General features: G+C 39.4%; 2 long non-coding RNA genes across 2 annotated transcripts in view; one reads left to right on the top strand and one right to left on the bottom strand.

The window, feature by feature from the left end:
- Positions 1-483: 483 nt before the first annotated feature.
- On the bottom strand, positions 484-2,871 carry LOC144019726 (uncharacterized). The gene is made up of 2 exons (XR_013283751.1): positions 2,602-2,871; positions 484-1,178 (listed from the first exon to the last, which is right to left on the bottom strand). It is a non-coding gene; the product is annotated as an uncharacterized LOC144019726 (long non-coding RNA).
- Positions 2,872-3,555: 684 nt separating this feature from the next.
- Positions 3,556-21,549, top strand: part of LOC144019725 (uncharacterized) — a 39,200-nt gene continuing 21,206 nt past the window's right edge. Inside the window, exons 1-2 of the long non-coding RNA XR_013283750.1 lie at positions 3,556-3,687; positions 17,795-17,874. This is a non-coding gene — a long non-coding RNA (uncharacterized LOC144019725). The remainder of the gene's footprint in view (positions 3,688-17,794; positions 17,875-21,549) is intronic.

Consider the following 21,549-nt stretch of genomic DNA (forward strand, 5'->3'; position numbering starts at 1 on the left):
TTTAAATTCAATGTTAAAAGCAAACACAATAAACAGAGATAAGGAACTTACAATTTACTTGTTTATTATTACATGAGTGTTTGGCAAATACAATGCAAATCATATTTACATTGACAATCGCGGGATTATTATTTGTTTTAACCATATAATTGAGTAGGCCTTTAGTGGTCCTAAAGCCTCTTTTTCAGTTATTTCATTTATATGCATGATAAACAGTAAGGATTATTTACAATGTGTGTGTTTATTTTTAAACAGATTTCGTTTCAAGCAGTCCTTTCATAATAACTGGCCTTTATTAAATTCGTTCAATAATTAACATTTACAAAACCTGACGGAAGATGTTTGTATAGAAATAATGGCCTAAATGTAAATTTGCTTGTGAAACGAATGTTATAAGCCCAGTAACATTTCAGTGTAAACTCGCAAGCATTAATTTTACAAAAAAAATATATATTTTTAATAGTATTTTCAATATAACCAAACTTAAAATTTAAATGTTTATTTGAGCAATAAAAATGTTAACAGTGAGAAGAACACACGTACAATTTAATTTAACGAATAGGCCTACATCCTGCTGTGTAAACTTTGAAAACACGTTTAAATTCCTAAATAAGAAAATATGTCATGCAGTAAAAAAAAGACTAATAGAGATGACATCTAACTTAATTGTTCCGAATTAATAATAAACAGATAATGTCGGCTAAATTGAAATTGTGCAAATGCGTAATCTAGAACAATTTTTTTAAGACACGTTTTCTAATCGTTTCTAATTCACTTTCCTGGGTCTAATGTATACATCGAGCACGTCAAATCGAAATGTACAGGGTTTTTTTCCGTAAAACTGAAGTAAAGCAATAATTGAAATAAACGTGCACGTAAAAGTGAACATTAAAGCGTAATCGACGAGGTCAAATTGTCAAATAGCCTAAGTCACGTCTAAAATACGAAAGTAGAAAAAAAGAGAGAAATATAACCGTACCGACGAATTTATAAGATTTTTATCTACGGCGTACAGTATTTTCTAACCAAGTATATTTTTTCTTGACATGAAAACATGCGTTTAATGATTTACACGTGTGAAAGCTGCACTTTCCAGTCCAGTTGTAGCCATCCTCCATCCCGCCACTAGATGTCAGCATTGAGTCGTGGAGCGAAGCTGGGCTGTTGGTCTTCCTCGTCTTGCGGTGAGTATGACAATGAACATTATTAGTAAGCTATATATTGTCCTTTTTTTATTTGTCTTTCTTTTTTAGGCCTTGTCACAAACCACTCGAATTTTAAAACGATTAAATACAGTTGAAAAATCATTAAATATTAGTTATCTCTCTATTGTAACTTCCAACAACAATAGGCAGTAAGACAATGGGAAGATGCTCATGCTTATCATTCATTACCTTGAACAACAGAGATGACAATGGATACTAATGCTAATCAACGCACCTTGACAAGTGCATGAATAGAATTAAAAGGTCTCCTAACATAATTTTTATTTATGTCTCTTTATGGAGCGTTTTTAATCATGTGGAGCCTTAAGTTACATTTTGTTTTAATGCCGTTATGAGTCTCACTGAAGACTATAGGCTACTGTTTGTTTGTAAAACTAAACCAAGAAGATAGCGACATATTCTGTACATACACACGCATTTTTGACAACAGCAGTCGTCGAAATCAATCTTCATTTTAAATGAATATTATCTATATGCCCTACTGTGCTGCTCATTCCAGACTTCATCTATACGAGGCTTTTTTTTTTCTTTTCTTTTTTTATACGAGGCTTTTACTGCATTAACGAAGGTAAGCGAACGCATCACGTTATTTTCCCTTTAAAATCATAGGTTTGCTTTTTGTCCCCCCCTCTAACAGGGTGACCTTAATATTATTCAAATAAACAATTGTGGTAAATACAATGTACAATAACATAAATAATGAGAAAAATCCAAGCTATTGCCAATGTTAACTAAAAGTGAAGGTTGTGTGTGTTGAGGTCTTTTGGGGACGATTTAGCAACCAAATGTGACAGGTGGGCATCAAATCTGTCGTGTAAACATCATCAGCCTCTTATGACTCGTATAGGGGCGCAGCGAGGTCGGTGACCACTCGTGGTGAGCCACGCACGACACGACATGATAGTCATCAAGTTTGTGTGCAAACTTCAAGAGGACGACGAAGGTGTAATGAGAGGTAAGGTCACGTGGCTTCTTCTTATATGAGTAGAATGTGTTTCCATGGCGAGCATGTGGAAACGAGTTGGACATTTGAGTTCGTGCACGTGTCAATAATTTGAGCCATAAACATGTACTGAGACTTTTAGAATCATGGCTTGTATTATTTGATTCTATGTTGAAAGTGTCATTTCTCCGTCGCCATTGTTGTGGCATCATGCGCTTAACGTGACTATTCATAATTTGAATCATTAAAAAAAAATAAAAATAAAAATCTTAAAAAAAAAAAATCCATGTCACACATTTAACATATATTAACAGCAATTGTATCATTTTTGACAAATGGCTAAACAGTCTCGTACGTCATGTCAATAAATACAATACAGCAAAGCGACTAAATCATCGCATTAGATATGCATTCGTATGAAGATAATAATACCGTCGGGGAACGTAGCAGTGTGCAGTCTTTCCATTAAAAAAATATAAAAATACAAATCTTGGCGTTTCCACGCATGCGGGAGCCGCTCATCTTCTTCTCTTCATTGGTCCGGAGCAACTAAATAAGAAAATGCTGTAGTCTATTATTATTATTAAAAAAAAAAAAACATAAGGAGGGAGGAGAAAAAAAAAAAAAAAGAGTCTTAAGAGGAACACTAGTCCGTCTGCGGCCACGCAGGCACTTGCACACTGACTGGGTAGCACGAGCTGAATTTGCATATTCGGATGCGCTAATTGCCTTGGCGTATTTAAATATGGCTGCACGTCGACGTCACTGGACGTGCACGCGCAACCTAACTACAGCCTGAATCAATTAGATAAGGGAGGGCTTCCATTAGGGTACCACGAGCGTTATTAGAAGAATGATTGGACATTTTTTGTCTGGTTGAGTCAATAAATAAAGTAACTGTGGTGAAAATGTGTATTATTTATCTATTAGTAGCCTATTCGACCAAAATTATCATCATCACCCCCCAAATAATGTAAAAAAAATAAAATAAAATCGTTGTTATATAATTGTCATGTCCTCGTCCACACTTTGCACATATGAGCACTTTTTTTTTGTATAATAAAATAAATTGGGGGAAGGATGAACTTACCCCCTCCCCAATCATCATCATCATCATCATCTTCATCCCCCCCCCCCCCCCCCCCTCAACCAACTGACTGAAAACTTTGCACGCACTTTTTCTATTTGGTGGCAGTATGGGAAAGTTGTCTCGTGAAACCCCACCCCACCCCACCGCCTCCCTTTTCCATCCATCCCTCCCCCTCTACCCCCCCCCCCCCCCCCCCCAGCTCCGTCTATCATGTGCTTGGGATATGATCACACTGTGCTCAGAGCGGCTGCAGCATGCATCAAATGCAGGTTATTCTACAAAGTGCACGATGTGCACCCCCCCCCCCCCCACCCCACCCTACATACACCATCTCTCTCTTTTTGGGTCATTTTGAACGGGAAATTTGAGGGGATAGCGTATGACGACCAGACACGGCGGACCACTCACTTCATTTGACTCGCCTCGAAGTAAGTGCAACTTTTAAGTCTCGTTTGTGACTACAAAAGTAAAAGTTTTAGAATAAAAGTGGAAACGTGTAACTAATATGACGTCTATGCTTGGTTTTGGGTGAATATATATAGTTAAGCGGTTGTAATGTCTTTTTGACCCACATGATGTAGTTTGTGTATTATTGCTGATATGATCATTTTCTATTCATATTTAACAACAAATAACAATAATGACAACGTTTTAATATAACACTTCAATATGGCGATGTGCATTAAAAAAAAAATATGATAGGCTACGCTTAGATGTAGTCACACGCGTTTTTATTATTTCTTCATCCACTATCACAAAGAAACGAGTCGATTTCATATTTGCGAATTGTCATCAAAAGTGATGTACGAGTTGCGTTCAACTTTTCTTAATCAAGCGTTGTGATGACGTGACATGTGTTCGTGCGCGCGCGCGTGGGAGGCCCGTTGTGAAGCCTTAATGAGGTGGCCTTCCTTAATTTGATTCTGTTCATTTACGATCTCAAGGGGGGCGATTAGGTCTGAAGTCAAGATTATAATAAGAACATTAACACAAAATATGCGTGTGTGAACTCGTGCTTTTTGTGCACGTTTCTCGTGTTGTGTGATGAAGAATAGATGGTGCCACATTAGTGGATAAATGTACGAAATAGAATCCACAAAGACAAGCGACATTTTGGTCGTCAAACGTGTCACATTTAATGAATACAAGCAGTGTGCATGGGTCTCATTTGGCTTTTTTTTTTTTTTTTTTTTTTTTTTTTTTTTTTACACCTGCCGAGTTAGCTCCGCCCACCTCCGCTATCCTGGTGTGAGTGGGACCCCTTGCAAAGCGGATGACGTGATTGACAAACACGTCGAATAATTAAGAGATTCTTTCATTGTTTAACGCTATCAAGATTGGAATTGAACGAAAAGCGGCATCAAAAATAGCGATGTAGTCCACATATTTTTGCACTTTGTGAGATGTCCAGCCAACTTACACGTATGTGCATGGTGGGGACACCAGAAACACGCGGACAGGTTGGAGGAGGCGACGGTGCCATTGTAGTCCACGATGCGGGTGCGCCAAAAAAAAAAAAAAAAAAAAAAAAAAAAAGGGAGTCGAGAAGGATTTTGACGCATACAGAAAACGAGAGCACAATATTGCTTTTGTAAAAGCAGTCTATGTCGCAATTCGCTCCCCTCGGATAGTCGTTTTATTTATTTTTTTTTTAAACGTGATCTCAGCTCGAGTTAAAGAGGGGGGAAAAAAAAAACATTTCCTTGTCGAGAAAGATGACGCGCGCGGTGCCGCTCGCCGCACAAGGCGTCCGTTTTCCCTCCAGCTCGGACGTGTGCGCGGATTAGGAGGGAAGAGGATGAGGATGAGGATGAGGATGAGAAGGAGGTGGGGGTGTGATTTTGCGATTTTTTTTCCTCCTTTTTTTCATGACATCACCGTATTTACATACTCGTGGTCGGAGGCCTTTGACCTCGCCGGGGTTGGTCCATATTTTGTCCAGCCTCTCCGGGGATGGCCCCTTCACTTCCACACTGCTTGCAGAGCGAGAGGGAGCGTGCACGTCGCCTGTACATGGGACCCTCAGGCTGCGAGGCTACGAGGCTGCGATGCATCGGCTCCCTCGCTCTCCTTTACGTTGGACAATATGACCCTCAAAAAAAAAAAAAAAAGCAAGCTCCCGACTTCATAATCCGAAACATTCGCGTCCTTATTCCCTGCGCTGTTGTTGCACTTTCCACGGAAAAGCCGGCGGATCCCCCCCCTCCCCCCCACTCCTCACACCTTCTCCTCCGGCCTCACAGGATATCTATGGCTGCTCCACAACGACTTAATAGAGGCGAGCGAGTCTTTTGTGGGATTCGGCCTGATTTGCATTGCAGATGAGGGCCCCTGTGCAAGGATGACTGCACTCTATAGCCGGCCTGCTTCAACTCACTCATATTGCCTCATGTCAAGTGAATGTAACATTAACATTGGGATTATATTTCTTTTTTTTTTTTTTTAATCGCTCTTTCCCATGGAGGATTTTTTTTTGCATCCTGTATAGTGAACAGCAATGACAAAAAAATGGAATATAAGGCAGAATGTGATTTTCCCAAAAAAAGGATGTCTTTTTCATTGCTTAAATGTATTTGAGTTCTAAAGTGATGGAAAGTTGGAGACCAGAAGTGGAGGTGTGTGCATGTGGATTATTGCAGAAGATTAGGAAGTGGGTTGTTATCTTTGGTTATCTAGCTGTATGAGTGTTCTGCTCGTCATAAAGCTAGATAACCGAAAGTAAAAACCACTTCCAGACTCATCGAGGACATGCACCATTTCTTTTTTACCCGCAATTTTTCCTGGACTTGACACACGTAGAAGCAAATATTTAATCAAATTGTTATTTGCTGATAACTTTGTGATCTATAGTACACACACACACACACACACTGAACTTTCCCACTTATCAACTAATGCTCATTTTTGCTGATTATATTATACAGTGGAGCATATAGTGTGCATGTGTATTTCCACATAGTCAAACGGCGCTGGCATCCCAAAGCAGGGCCTAATAATTAGGATGTTGGGGGGGGGGTGACAAAAAGTGGAGAGTTGGGGGCTAGGCGGGACGGGGGTCAGGGGGTGTGAGGAGGAGGGTGGTGGCAGAAGAGGGGGGAAGAGTGGCTGTGTTTGGGGGGGCAGCTTAATTGATTCCGTTAACCGCAGTGCAGGAGATGTGAACGGCTGGACGATCCCATTCCCACGCTCGGTGGGGGCAAGTGGCAATGCCATGACCGGGCCCAATATGACAGGGGCTGGGGGGAGGGGGGGTTGTCATGAAAAGATGTCAAGTGCACCCGACTCATCTGCATCCCCAAAGAAAGAGGGCGACGTGGAGTAGACTAACGGTCTTTGAACGCCTCGCGCCTGTGCCAGTTGTATGCATAATGACACGGCCATTATCTTGGTTATAGTCTTAGTGATTTTTCAAAGGCTTGTGCTGCATATGGCCCCACTTGAACACACTGCACGTAGCACGTCGGCATTTAGCGACACTATGCAAGTTGAATGGGCTGACATGTCTTTATGTGCATTGTTGGAACTTGGAGTCTTTTTGGGGGGCCGACTCATTTTAGGCACATGATAATAATGTTCAACACTTTATGTACAGTATATTTTCACATTCTAAGGAGAGTCAATATACAAAACAATCATTTGATTGACACTCAAACAGCACCATAGTGAGCGTTTTTAATATTTTGTCCCACTTATGCATTAAGGTAAGCAAACACCTGACAGGGGTGGTTCTGGTGTGGACACCTTAAAAACAGATTTATTGGTAAATTGCTAAAAAATTGATTATTACTAGGAGGGATGATCGATACCACTTTGTGTAGACCGATACCAGTACTGATACCACTAGTACTGTTGATATCTAAAATTTCCTCCCAGAAAACAATGACAGAAAATTTACTATATACCCAATATTTAGCATTTCCCTTAAAATTGCATGAAATTAATGGCAATGTTCTATTCTAATTTCTAGCTTCAGATCATAATCAAAATGGCCACAAGAGGGCAGCCAATTCTGCTACTGACTACTGTCACGAGTACCAATAAGAGCTGGGTGTCGATACTAATTTCCTGAATTGATTCGATTTTGATACACAAGAGTTCAATTCAATTCACATTTTTTTCCATTCAAATTCAATACAATATCGATTAACATACATATTTATGAAACACCAATATGTCTTAAATATCAAGAACATGATAACAACCACAAACAAAAAAAATCTAAATCAAATTATTCGGAGGCAGTAACTGCTCAAACGATTTAGTTATATCACTCAAATGTTACACAAACATTGGCATCAGCAAGTATGAGATAAAAACACTATTTTCTCAATTCAATAGTTATAAATATAAATGGAAAAAGATTCTGAATTGTCATATTAAACTGCAACAATTCAGGTCTTTTGCAAATTTAAAAAAAAGTATACTTTTATATGGATGTGGACAGTAACTCCAAAAATTATAAAATATAAATTAAGCCAATAAAATCCAATTTTTGGAAGACTTTATGGGGGGAATACATTCAAATAATGGATTTATGATTTTATAAATTGATATCAGGCTCTGAAAAGGACAATTGACCTTGAAATAAGGTCAGGTATCAGCCCGATACTGAAATCTGATATCGGTGCTCGCCCATCCCTAACACACTTTGCCAAAAAAAAAAACAACAAAAAACAAACAAACAAACAAACAAAAAAAAAAAAATTATTTGATTCTTCCACAAACCTGAGTCATTGTATAGTTTCCATCCACCACATTTCACCTTCAACTTTCTCTGATCAATTGTCTGAACTGGACCTTCACTGACTTGCTTTGCCATCTCAAAAAGTCTTTGCGAAAAGCAGCTCATTTGCCTGAAAGAACATCCGAGGAAGTAGCTTGTTACCAGTAAAACAAGCATTATGGTCACTGGTTAAGCCCGGTCATAGCTTATGAAAGGGACTAGTGTTTAAATTGTGTCTGTGTGTGCTCGGATATGCGGTGTGGCTCGCTCTACATATCAGCCCACAGCTAGCTAAAGCACTTGGCAGCATTATCGAATGTATTTTTTCCTCACAATTCTGACTGTTTATCCTTTTCAAATTATTTGCACTTTATTATTGGTCACAGTATGCTGTGCGTATATTAGATTTAAAGCTAGTAAAGATTTGAAGGATTCATCCTTGCAGCTAAGAAAAGTAATTGAATGGCGAGGTGTATTGTTGCCAGGTGGGAGCAGCATCTCGTCTCGCACGCGCGCATGATCAGACTTGTTCTGTACACTTCTGCTAGCGTTCATAAATTAGCTTTGCATTTGTGATCTTTTTTTTTTTTTTTTTTTTTTTTTAAACTCACTCTTTTGTGCTTTTAAAATTTTATAATAACATTATGTTTCATTGTAGAAAGCATGCTACACATTCCTGCTCCATTTCTGGATCGGCCCCGCATCATTTGCGTATATTTTTTTTCAATTGTACTCGGCATGCGTGTGCGTTTTCACACCACCGTGCTCATTAGTCCTCACATGACTTGAATGGTAACAAAACCACAGTGACCATGGAAGCTGTTTTTTAAAATTCACCCACCATGGAAATCAGCACATTTGACATTCAACGCTTTTATGTGCTCAACTCGATTCCTCGGCATTGTGAAGGCAGCTTCTACATAATGTGGAACAGCCTTGGTTGAGTTCTCTCACTAAGCATATGAATAGCCCGATCTGGCTGATGGCTTATCATTTGTGACTTATTATAGCAACCCCCTGCAATGTTTTTTTTTTTTTCTTCGCAAAGTTGACATATGAGGGGGGGAAAATGGTTGCTCAACAAAAGCTTTGAAAAATGTCATCTTCATTTGGAGCTAGCCATGTAAAATGATTCCATTTTGGCTGACGCTCTATATGTCGTCCTGTGCAGTTTGTGTCCACAGTTAGCTGACCCATGCAGGCCTCTTCAGATAGCGAGTCTGCATCCCGTCGATGAAAGGGAACAATAGCCGTGTCTCGTTCAACAACGTCTGTCTGTCTGTCTGGGCTTAAGCTTGGTCCTCCCTCGCTGGCTTTCTATCTGTGCGTGAACATGTGTGTGCGTGTGTCTCCTGGACATGAACTTGAACTTGAGACAGGCAGCCAGACACCATCTGTGCAGCAGGGCTAATGAATTCAGTGCATTCATGGCGGCAGAGCAAGCCTAGGCCACCACCAGCCATTGATGAGCAGATGACCCCTATAGTCTGAGTTAGCTCTTCATCACTAATAGAATTCAACAATAGCAGCTGCTAGTAAGGGGACTTCGCTATTAGCCTGGAAGCCAGACTCATTCACTGCTAACAGTCGCCATCGAGCACATTTCTGCGATGGGGAAAATTTGACGCAACAGACAAGTGGAAAGAACCAATCAGTGAAGAGCTGGCGTGACGTTAGGAAAGCTAGTCAGCTACTTGTGAGCGCTTCATATGTATTTTGTGCATATTACTGGATAACCGTAGCTGACAGGCCAATACGTTTGTAGTCGCGAGGCCGCCATATTACTACTCCCAAGAAGCATTTCATTTACAGTATCGAAATTGGAGAACGTTTGAGACAGTACTTAGTAGAAACGTGATTTATGATGTCTTAAATGTTAAACATTTTACAACTTGCCTTAAATACATGTATAAATTATATGCTTAACGATGTTTACAGGAGGAAATTTTTACATTTTTAATGAAAGAATTCTACCTGTAATTCAAAAAAAGATGCCTCTGCCAAGTGTAATATTTGGGTCTAAGGAACTGAGCAATAAAAGAAATAGGGGCTCTTAAAAGCAGCACATACCGTCCAACATTTTTTTTAACTTGTTAAAAAATAGTGAACACCCTGCCAACCACCCCCACTCCCTACAGTCTACAAGCTGTGTATATCTATTCTGTACGTATATGTACAGTTTATAGTAGGGATGTAATAATAAGTGCAATATTGTGACATCGTGATATTAAAATTCCACAATATTGTAGTTGTAAAAAAAGTCAGGTTGATTTCCATTTGTGCAGTTCTAGCACCCTCTTGTGGCTAGTTTTTATTTTTTTATTGTAATTTAATTTTCATTAGGGATATTTTGGCCCTTCTGTTTAAAATCTACACTAATTGTTAGATGAAGGGGAATGTAATATGCCTGTGAACCGAGTCGATATGTGGAGGAACTCAATGTGTGCGTGCATTATCAAAAAAGAGCCTCAATAAGTGTTATTAGAGATTGTATGCATTTATATGCATTGCTGTTATGTATAAAGCACAATATTGTGTTTTGTTTCTTTGTTTGTTTTTTTAGTATGAGCTCATTTTTTTTACAATATTGTGAACTTTACCTCCCCACAATATTGTGATAATTTTCGTATCGTGAGGTCCATATCGTGATATCGTATTGTGATGTTTGGATATCGTTACATCCCTGATTATATTGTAGTCTGCTTGTGAGGTGAGAGGAGCAATATGGCCGCCCTGTGGCTTCAACGGCTTGGGCATGTATGGATTGGGCTATCGGCTATCTAGTACTATATACAGATCAGTGATTTTGACCTAGTGCTGTTGCCGAAGTTGGTGACCTTCCGTGCATGTGCGCATCATACGTGCCATCGCATGAAATGCGCACGTAGCGCTTCAACCAATTACAACAGTACGACATACATGATGCCATACTCGACGCAGAGACTGAAAAAAATAAAAATAAAACGCAGCAGAGAAATCACTGTATTCAAGTTAGGAGGCCTTAGCGAGTGGCGAAGTGCATGTCTAGTAGTGGATCTGCGGCGACTATTAAAAGCACTGGCCTGCTCTTTTATTGGCGGCGCCATCTTTGAATTTACTGCCTTAATAATTGAAAGGCCAGCTTGTTTCCCTTGGAAAAAAAAAAGCTAGTAAGTGAATGAGGCATAAAGCTTAAACAAGCCGGGCGCGTTGTGAATTCCTGCAGGCCCTCCTCATCCTCATCCTCCTCCTCTTCCTCCAGCTCAGGCGTCTGTCACAATCACGGTCGCACATACGCATGCGTACACACAATGAGGCTTTTCCCTCTGGTTGGTGTCGCCACGGCAACGGTAGGTGAGATCACCGTGCGCATGGCGGCGTCAGCCCCTGCCAATGCGGGCCAGGTTCCTGGTCTGCGTGTGTGCGTGTTGAATGCCACCTCCTCTCCATTGTCTGAACGGGGAGACACATTAGTCATATTTACCTCTATTATGTTCCGTTTTCACAATACGTTAAGTCTTTGACATCCTGAGCTTCATGTCCTATATAGTAAGCCAGGAACTCACACAAAAGGCATCTCATGGTTTCACGACCAATTCTTATATTGACCTCTCACAAACATCACATGCGGACGTTGTACTTTCTAATCATCCATTGAGGAATGCTGCAGTGTTCAGGCCCTTTTTAATGACATCATGCATGGCCACTTGAGCGTCTTGTTGCAAGCAGCGGGCATGCTGTGCTCTGCCATGCTCGACCATCCTCCTCTTCTGACGATTGCACGGCTGACATGTTAGCCCTCTCGTCGCTGCACTGCCAACAATGTAGTTTACACTTACTTAGATGCCATTAGGTTTTTTTTGTTTTTGTTTTTTTGTAGTGGAATGATTTTAATTAATTTCCTTTTTGTAAGGTAATTGACAAAAAATAAATAAAAAAAATCAAATTTAGTATTCAGAACTGAACGTAGTCTTGAACTTGAGCTTCAAGTTATAAAATCGAGTAGTGTTCTCCTGACACAGTAGATCAGGGCCCACCAACCTTTTTGAAGTTGAGAGCTACTTCTTTGGTACTAATCAACCATTGCAAAGGGCTAACAGTTTGCTTCACACTTCTGAAGTGACAAATTTACTCAAATGACCTTTCATGATTGTATTAGGGCCCGGATGACTTAATCGCCCAATATTAGCTATTTTAAAATGGTTAAAAAAAATCTTCATCTGCCATTTAAAAAACAAAACCGAAGACAAATACAGAGATAAGCAAACATTGTCCTTTCAAAAGAAAGAGACAAAAAAAAAGGCAAATTTTTACTGTTTTGCCCCTCTGTTGTAAATTTAAATACTACAGGAAAAAGTACTGTAAAATAGTCGAATAGTCTGCCTGTATTTCATATCTTTGTTGTAACTGTTAAGGGAGCAAAAAAATGTTTTTAAATTATATTCATTATATAATTTAAGGGTGGAACGGTGGATGACTGGTTAGCACGTCCGCCTCCCAGTTCTGAGGACTCGGGTTCGAGTCCAGGCTCCGGCCTTCCTGCGTGGAGTTTGCATGTTCTCCCCGTGCCCGCGTGGGTCTTCTCCGGGTACTCCGGTCTCCCTCCCACATTCCAAAGACATGCATGGCAGGTTAATTGGGCGCTCCGAATTGTCCCTAGGTGTGCGTGTGAGTGTGGATGGTTCGTCGCTGTGTGACCTGTGATTGGCTGGCAACCTGTCCAGGGTGTCCCCGCCTACTGCCCAGAGCCAGCTGAGATCAAGAAAATGGATGGATGGATGGATCAATTAATCAGTTATTGGAATTATGTACTGCCAGATATTGGAATTGGCACAGGCTGAAAAACTCCATATAGTAAACTCCATAGTTGTGGTCTATGCTCTGACTAGCAATTAATGATCTTCATTTATGTGAAGACAGTGGCCATTTAATGATTTCTCATAATAATTGGGAATCCAATAAATAATTCCTATTTATCAGTACAACATTTTCTTTCCAAAAATATCCTCCAGTGTCTGCTGTGAAATGATCACTATTACAACATTCCTGGGAAATCACAATTGACTCATCACTGGTGAGCTATTTTTAGAACAAGCCCATGGGCTACGCATGTGGTGCCTCATCCTGATTGGCTGCAATAATGGCATAAAAAAAAATATATATATCTTTTTTTTTTTTTTTAACCTAATAGTCTGCACTCTCAATCACACTCCACTATATGAAGAAAAAAAGTGCTTCCATTAATGAAAAAGTAACAAATAATATGTTCTGTACACAATTTGTAACATTTCACTAAAATCATTTCACTAAAATTGTTTACTGCGATTGGCTGGCAACCAGTCCGGGGTGTCCCCCGCCTACTGCCCAGAGCCAGCTGACATAGGCTCCACCACCACCTGTGACCCTTGTGAGGAATAAGCGGTCAAGAAAATGGATGGATGGATAAAATTATTTATTTATTTTTACTAAATCTTCACTGGCACACCAACACACACTTAAACCCAATATAAAAGTTGTGTCCAAAACTCAGCTTTTAGAGCTAGTATTTAAAAGAAAACAACAAAAATAATCTGCACAAAAAAAAAATAAAAAATGTCACAGCAGTGGTGCACAATCCCACCGTGTGCACAAAAATGCTATTTTTACACTTAGCTGTAAAGCTGGCTGCCATGCATGGCTTCATGGACGTCTGTGCTCCACTGACTTTTGATTATGCAAATACTACGGCGTATAAATAAATTAGGATAATTGTGGCACGCTTTCAATCGTCCTTGCAGATGAAAGGGTGTAAATAATGTATGTTGTGCCGCTGCATTATTCATCCTCGACTAATTAGAAAACAGTGGCGCATACGCTCGCAAAACGCTATATGCTGAATGTTTTCCACTAACCTCGATATATGTCCAAATTGGTCAGTCCCCTGTTTGTATTTGAGAATTTTTACATTTATTGGACCAACTTTTTAACATTTGGAAATATGGAACGAGCGCCTTTCTGTATAGACTATCATGAAAAAAAAAAAGTAGATGAAAAATGTTAAGCCTTATTTGTACTGAATATTGCTTGACAGAAACATAATAAATGCTGGCACAAGTGTAAAGCCGCGTTCTATGAAGCAGAGGCCCGGTTACATTTGGCATGCAGCAAAGCATTTGAAAAATATATGATGGTGCTCACCATTTTAAATTATACGGCTGCTTGGACTGGAGGGCCAGTAGCAGTGCTTATAGAATGGTGAGCAGGAGTTGCTACGCTCCGCATTAGCATCTGGCCCTTTTATGTAAATTGGATGAGAAAGGAGTCATGCATATACGCCCGGGCGGGGATGTACTCGCCTTAATATCCTTATTAGAGAGCTGCGAATTAAATATTTATAATGCGGGGCACGGGGTTGGGATCGAAAGGGGGGGCTGTCCTGTGTTGTCGAGCTGGAGGAAGGGACTCGACGGGGACGCTCGAGGAGGAGCTTGACTTTGTCGACGCGCCGCCTCAAGGTGCCACCATCTTAAGGCGCTTGGCGGGAGCGCTCGCAAAGGAGGGTAGACCTAAAATGTCCGCTGGCATCGACACGCGCTCGCTTGCATACGCGTTAGGGCATGCACGTTTCCTACTTGACAGCAAAGGCGGAGGTGCGAAAAGGGGCATATTCAATTATATCGGCCGGCCGCTATGCATGCGGAGCGTTTCATTTGCATGGATTAACGTCGCCGATTATTGTCACCTGCGAGATGCTCGTGTTTCGCGCGCGCGCCATTTATTAGCTTGCTAAGCTAAACGCTGCTTTCAAGGGGCGTATTCATTTCAGGCTTAAGTTAACCAACATATTTTGCATGATAATCTTTATCAAAACAAAACAAATTATGATTTTATTTGTGAAGACAATTCAGGTTGTGAATTGTACATGTAGTATTATGTTTGTATTTCCCCAATATGTCAATTGTCCATATTATAAAAGATGACACTATCAAGCAAAGGAAAGAATCAAGTGACATTATTATAAAAACATGCAAATCCGCCTTCTACTCACTCATACTGTGCAACACACACACACACAGCAGCCGACCTCCCCCATCAGTTAATTATCATAAAAGTGCTTGCTTTAGCACTCACGCACACACATTCATATAACTGGCACAAACACACTGTCGAGCCAGATATAGCTCCAGCATTAACATTTTTCTTTCATCTTCAAGTGCTCCTAAGGCAACGTATGAAGAAGAATGTGCGGGAAATTATTCGACACGAATTGTACCATACAATGTGCCTATTTTGTCCACGCAAACACAAGACCCATCACATTTTGAGATGCATGCTATTTGATTCTATGTATAGAGTATTGCAGGTTTCCATTGATGTCACCGTGTTACATATCTTTGGCCCTTTGCATGCGTGATTAATAGGAAGTTATTGTATGATCGCGTGTGCATGTTGTGGGGTTTTGCATGCACATTATCAATGTGACACCCCCCCGTGCCATGATGATGAGTGGTACGGGCGTGCCGCCAACAAAGAGACAATAATTAAACGGCTGCTTGTTTGAGCCGAGCGCTTGCTAATGGACTGTTTCTGGGAAGGAAATGAGACGGGCGGCAAGGGAGGGGGAGCAGCAGTGTCAAGGCAGACCTGGACTTAGAAGAATAATCAAGCGCTGAAGGCCACCTTCCGTCTAATAATAATTGTCTCTGCAGGTGTTTTAGCCTTAATTTACTTTCCTCTTCAATGTGCAAATTTTACGGTTTACCATCCTGTGCATCATCACGCGCATGTTTCCTTGGAATCATAGTAGAGATAGACGGATATGTTTTTTGTTTTTTTTTCAGGGCCGATACTGATGCCGATTATTAATAGTTAAGGAGGCCGATAACTGACATTTGAAGCTGATATTCACTTTCAGTAAAAAGGTGGGCCGGGGGGATATATATATATATATTTTTTTAAATACAAATGCCAACTTGACTTTGTTGTTAAATGTCTTGAAGCATTAATGTTTATTTAACATTTTTTCAGACTTTCAAAATGTTGTGTGTGTATATATATATATATATATATATATATATATATATATATATATATATATATATATATATATATATATATATATATATATATATATATATATATATATATATATATATATATATATATATATATATATATATATATATTTATATGTTAGACAATATACTTCATTTTAAATTTCTTAAAAAAAATGTTTGGAGCGCTCCCAAGGTTATCAGTACGTCTAAAAAAAAAAAAATGTAGTAAAAGTAGTCAAAAGGCAGATACCGATATTCGTCAAAATGCCCAATATTGAGGCCAATAATGGGTCTACCCCTAAATCACAGGTCGACTTGGCACGATGAGGGCCAGTGTGGCCACTGGCCACCACCCCATAAATAACACAGGAGAAAAACAGTGAATGGGGTGCACGGATTGGGGGAAGGTGCAGGAGATGGGATGAAATATGCCACACAAGCCGCAAGAGAATGAATGGAGAGAAAATGGAGGTAAGGTAGGGTGGGAGTGCAGAATGGTTCCCCCAAAATCCTGCCGTAGGGCTACACACACACACACGCACCCCCACACTGAGAGGTTGGCCCACAAGTAGAACATTACACTGGGGAACGAGAAAAACATGTTTTAGATAAAGATGTCTGGCTGTCAGTATGTGTGTCATTTATTGACTTCTTTGCTCATCACAGGTTGTACTTTACAATTTTTTTTCTCTCAATTTTATTTTTAACATGTTTGTATTTGATGATCTGAATCATAAATAAAGTATAAATCAAACAAAGCATGTGGTGATATTGCTGTGTGTGTGTATGTGTGCATTTTATTAGAGGAGCCTCAAGTTAACACAGTGAAGTGACAAATTCTTCACTGCAATATTTCAGATTCTCTATATGAACACTGCAATAAAAATATAAATACCTCCAAACCAATTATTTGAATTAAAAAAAAAATAATATTGAAGATTTTTTTTTCAATAAGCTGCATCTACATTCAATGCAACTGTAAACATTATAATAATTGTAGCTAAACAGCATTAAAATAAATGTGATGGGACACTTGCTGGAAAACAGGAAAATAGTTTGTTATTGTCATGGTGATGACCTCATCCAGTCTACAAAATTTGGTAGACAAGCCGGGATGCCAAATGTTGTTAGCACTAGCAAGTGTTCTGAGTTGTGTGCAGTACTTGTGCAAAAGTTATAGCAGCTTTTTTTTTTTACCAATACAAGTACGAATAACTCTTGATGATTCACCAATACCGATACCAAGTCCCAATACCGCTGAAAACATTCAAAACATAAAATTTCCCCAAAAACAATGTCAGATAATTTTAAAGAAATACCTATATATCCCAATATAGCATCGCCCCTTAAAATTGCAAGAAATTGATGGCAATTTTGTCTTCTACGAATTTTTAATTTTGAGTTCCTGATTGTAAAACAGCCACAAGGGAACAGCCAATACCGGTAACAACCATGGCTGCGAGTATACAGATACCTTGAAATAAGGTTTGGTATCGGCCAGTACTTGCCCATCCATACTTATTTCATTAGACGGAGTTGGTTAGCGATTAGCATAGCTTCATTAGCATCTGGCCCTGTCCTTATTTCTTAATAAGTGTATAGTGTCACATTACACTTTCCAACTATAACCGGCGGTCATGGGCCCTGATTATATGTATTATTAGCATACATGCTAACAGGAATTTTAACATTTTGAAACCTCAAAATCTCGACCTCATGCAACCAAGATAAATTGTGATTTCACCCCTGTTATAAACATTTCCTGTTCTTAATATCCTCTTTTTTTCATTTCTGTAGTGATGAAGAAATGGAACTGCGGAGGACATGTGGGCATCGGCATGATGTTTGGAATTTTCTTTTCATTGGACCTGTCTGAGGTAAGCTGAAACTGTGAGATGGTTTGTCAGTATGATTATATTGATTAAATTCCAAAACAAATCTCACAAAAGTAGAAAATATGCAATGGGGATAAGTGGTGTGGAACATGGATGGATGGATGGATGGATGGATGGATGGATGGATGGATTGATGAGCATTTTTGTGTCAACACTACGCACTTGACTCACACACATGCACCAATATTTGGAGTATATTTTGGAGCCTACAGTTGCAAACCCCTTTTATGCCAAAACCTAATCTATTTCTGCCAAGTAATACAAAAATCACAAAAGTAATGTATCCAAATCAACTTTAATCCCAATTCAATATTTTCTATTCTGTTTTTGTTTTAAACTAAAAGTATACCGACATAGTCACTGAGCATGTTCGTTTTACCCCTTTGATATTATCCACAAACTAATGATAAGCTCAAAACGGTCAAATTGATTTTTGTTTCTTCTCTTATGCGCTCACCTCTGCTGATGTGTGTGATGTGTGCTCTAGCCCATGTGTGTAGGGTATGGTCGGACATGTTACTTGTGGTCCAGAGGACATGGTAAATAACATGAGAACAGTTGCTCACATGTGATTGTGGGCACGGGCACGTCACATGAAAACTTTCGAGCTTTGTAGTTTATTCTAAAGTCTGGAAGACAAGAAAGCGGAAGTCCATTGGTTATCATCACAGTAACAGACACACATAAATACAAGTGCAGAAGTGATTTCAAAACATTTCCTCCGGCTGTGGAAATCCATGCGCTAACTCTAATTGGTCTCATTTATGTCCCGCGGAGGACATACTCGGTTTTCAATTAGGCCCGTCCGTCATTATTACATGTTAAATTTGATGTCACTGAAGAGAGACAAATCACTTTAATAAGTCCGTCTGGTCAGACAAGAAATGTTTATTCGCTCGTCACGGTGGGTAATTTAGTTCGTTTTTTTTTGCCAAATTTGAAAATTTGTCACTGGACCTGGATTGTGTTAAAGTGAGATTAGACGCAGGTTATGAGCACAACAACCAAGTAGGAGTCAAATGCATTCACTAGTCATAATATTAGGTACACTTCCACAGTCGAATATAATACAATAAAAGAACTGTATCAAAATGTTTGCATGATTGTTTGTATACCACCCTAGAGAGGTAGTTTTGCTTTTTAACCCCTGCATCATGCCTAGCTTTAAAATCAATGTTAAGAAGCAAAGCATGACAGTAACGCCTTTACCAGTTAAATAGTTTTGAACCAGCTGGTAATCAAAAGTTGATGATGCTTAAGAAGGAGGTTGCTATGCCAACAAATGAGCGTGTGAGGATATGACAACGTGCCCATCCTTGCACATATTGTGTGTCTACCGTCTATATGCAAGTCCCAAAGGAGGACCACAACAAAATAAGCTATTAATTGTGTATTTTAGTCATATTGGCAGAAAGTGTCATACATTTATTCTCACTTTTTTTCGTATGCATAACATAGGTATACTGTAAAAGGCAGTTTCAGTTAGTGAAGTAATCATGCAAGTGTTACATGTTTCACTGTTGAAAATATTTCTTAACGCAAAAGCAACCGTTCAAAACCAGAAGGATCTCGATCTTTAAAACACACACACATACACACGACACATATCCCAGACATTCAGTTCATTTGACTTTTTTTCTGACTTTCTTTTTTTGACTATCTCCTGCCAGCTTGCAACCATCAAAGGCCAGCTTCTATATATTTATTGCCTATTTGTAAGCACATGTGGTAAGATAAACAACATCAGAGAACAAAAAAATGCCAGCATGTAGTGGGACTTAATGGTCAAAACACAACAACAGAATAAAAACCAAAGCTTAAAATCTATAATGATCACTATGAAATGATTCTAAAAGGGAAAAAAAATGAAACAGAGAAAACTGGAATTGGAGTTATTTATGAAAACACACAGGAGCAATTTTTTTGGTGTGATTGATTTAGTGCAGTTCCCATCTATAGTTCTCCTATTTATATGTCAGGTAAGTCCATATTTCATGCTTGGATGAAGTACTTTAGCCATGCAACATGCTGCCATTGCTCATGCCCCTTAGCGATAACACAATGTCAATTACATGCAGAGGAACCTGCGCTAAGGCATCCACATCAACAGAGAAACCTGCATCGATAACCCCCCCCCCCATATCCCACCCAATGCACTATTACTGTGATTTTTCGATGAGCATACAACTGTAGCTTTAGTGAAAATGCTCAATTAAAGCAGACAATAACAGCGGTTAACAAACACAATCTTCAAATCCAAGCAGATTTCAGCAGACTGTATCACGGCGCGTTTTTTTTTCTTGTGCATCACCACACAAGCAGAACAAAGGATATGCACATTGTGAAATCATGCAAATGAATGCAAATCACGAGCAGCAAGGAATAGCGAGAGGGGGGAGGAGTTTGCACATGCACAGAGGGATGCCAGTGTCTTTGTGTACACAAGGTGTTGGACAAACCTGCTCTATGTGTAAAGAACATCGATGTTTAGCTATTTATTAAGTATGGTAATTGTTGTTACGTTTAATCAACATACAATTCTCCATGCGATTCAGCTGTATATTCCAAGATGCTGAAAATGCTAGAATAATAAAAGCCTGCCTACATCGTGCGTGCATGCATGTTAGGATGATGCAATATGTTGACAGCAGCACCTTCGTAAAATACAGAGCACAAAAATGATGCAAATACAACTCTTGATTTTTACAATACAACATTCAAATAAAAATAGACTGTGTACAGTTTTTTTTGTTTTGTTTTGTTTTTTTAAGCTCGAATCTCATCTCTCTATGAATATTTACCAAAAAAAAAAACAGGCAACCTATTTTCATCAATACATAATATGCAAAGTCTATTTGGGTCTCTAAATGTCACTTCATTTTTATTTTAAAAAATACACCTTCATTTTTATTAGTCATACTTTGTTCTCTGTATAAAGTGAGTTTTATTTAAAAAGGGATATTGCATATATATTCTAGGATTTAGCCATTTACTTCAATTGAATATAATCCTGATCATAACAATAAAAAGAATGCACTCTTACGCCTTCATAGCCATGTTTGTATAACCGCACCTATCTATTTTTCAACACATCATGCACAGACAGACGTAAGCAGCCGCGATTTGGTTGCTGGGTAAACGGGGAGGCGTGCGGTCACAGACAAGACATTGGCAATCGTGCATAATGATGTTAACATTCCCGCATGTCTAATGGGGGTGGATATTGCCACAGAAGCCGGCTGCTCGCTGCTCCTGCTGCGTGTTGTTCCACGTACACGAGGTTGTAAACTGTAGCACTACATAATGATGCATTAATTGCGGCCTGTGCCATTCGTCAGCGTTTGGGCTCCTCGCCGAGGCTACTGAAAGGCCCAGGATGTGATCGTTAATCTTATCAGATTATGCATGACCACGCCGCGCTGTATTTTCAAATCTGCAAGCATTAAATTGTACACGCACCTTGATGTGCGGGAGAGGAAAAGCAGCAGTTAGTGCCCCTCTAAATGCGAAGGTAATCTATTCAAAGCATCTTCAGCCTCACTAATTGCGTGACGGCTCGAAGCGTTTACACATACAGTATGTTATTCTACACCAAATACTTTTGATTATTATTATTATTTCATCCGTTTCATTTTTAGATATTTCACATTTCCCCTT

Source organism: Festucalex cinctus, chromosome 5, assembly GCF_051991245.1.
Source record: "Festucalex cinctus isolate MCC-2025b chromosome 5, RoL_Fcin_1.0, whole genome shotgun sequence".
NCBI lineage: Eukaryota > Metazoa > Chordata > Actinopteri > Syngnathiformes > Syngnathidae > Festucalex > Festucalex cinctus.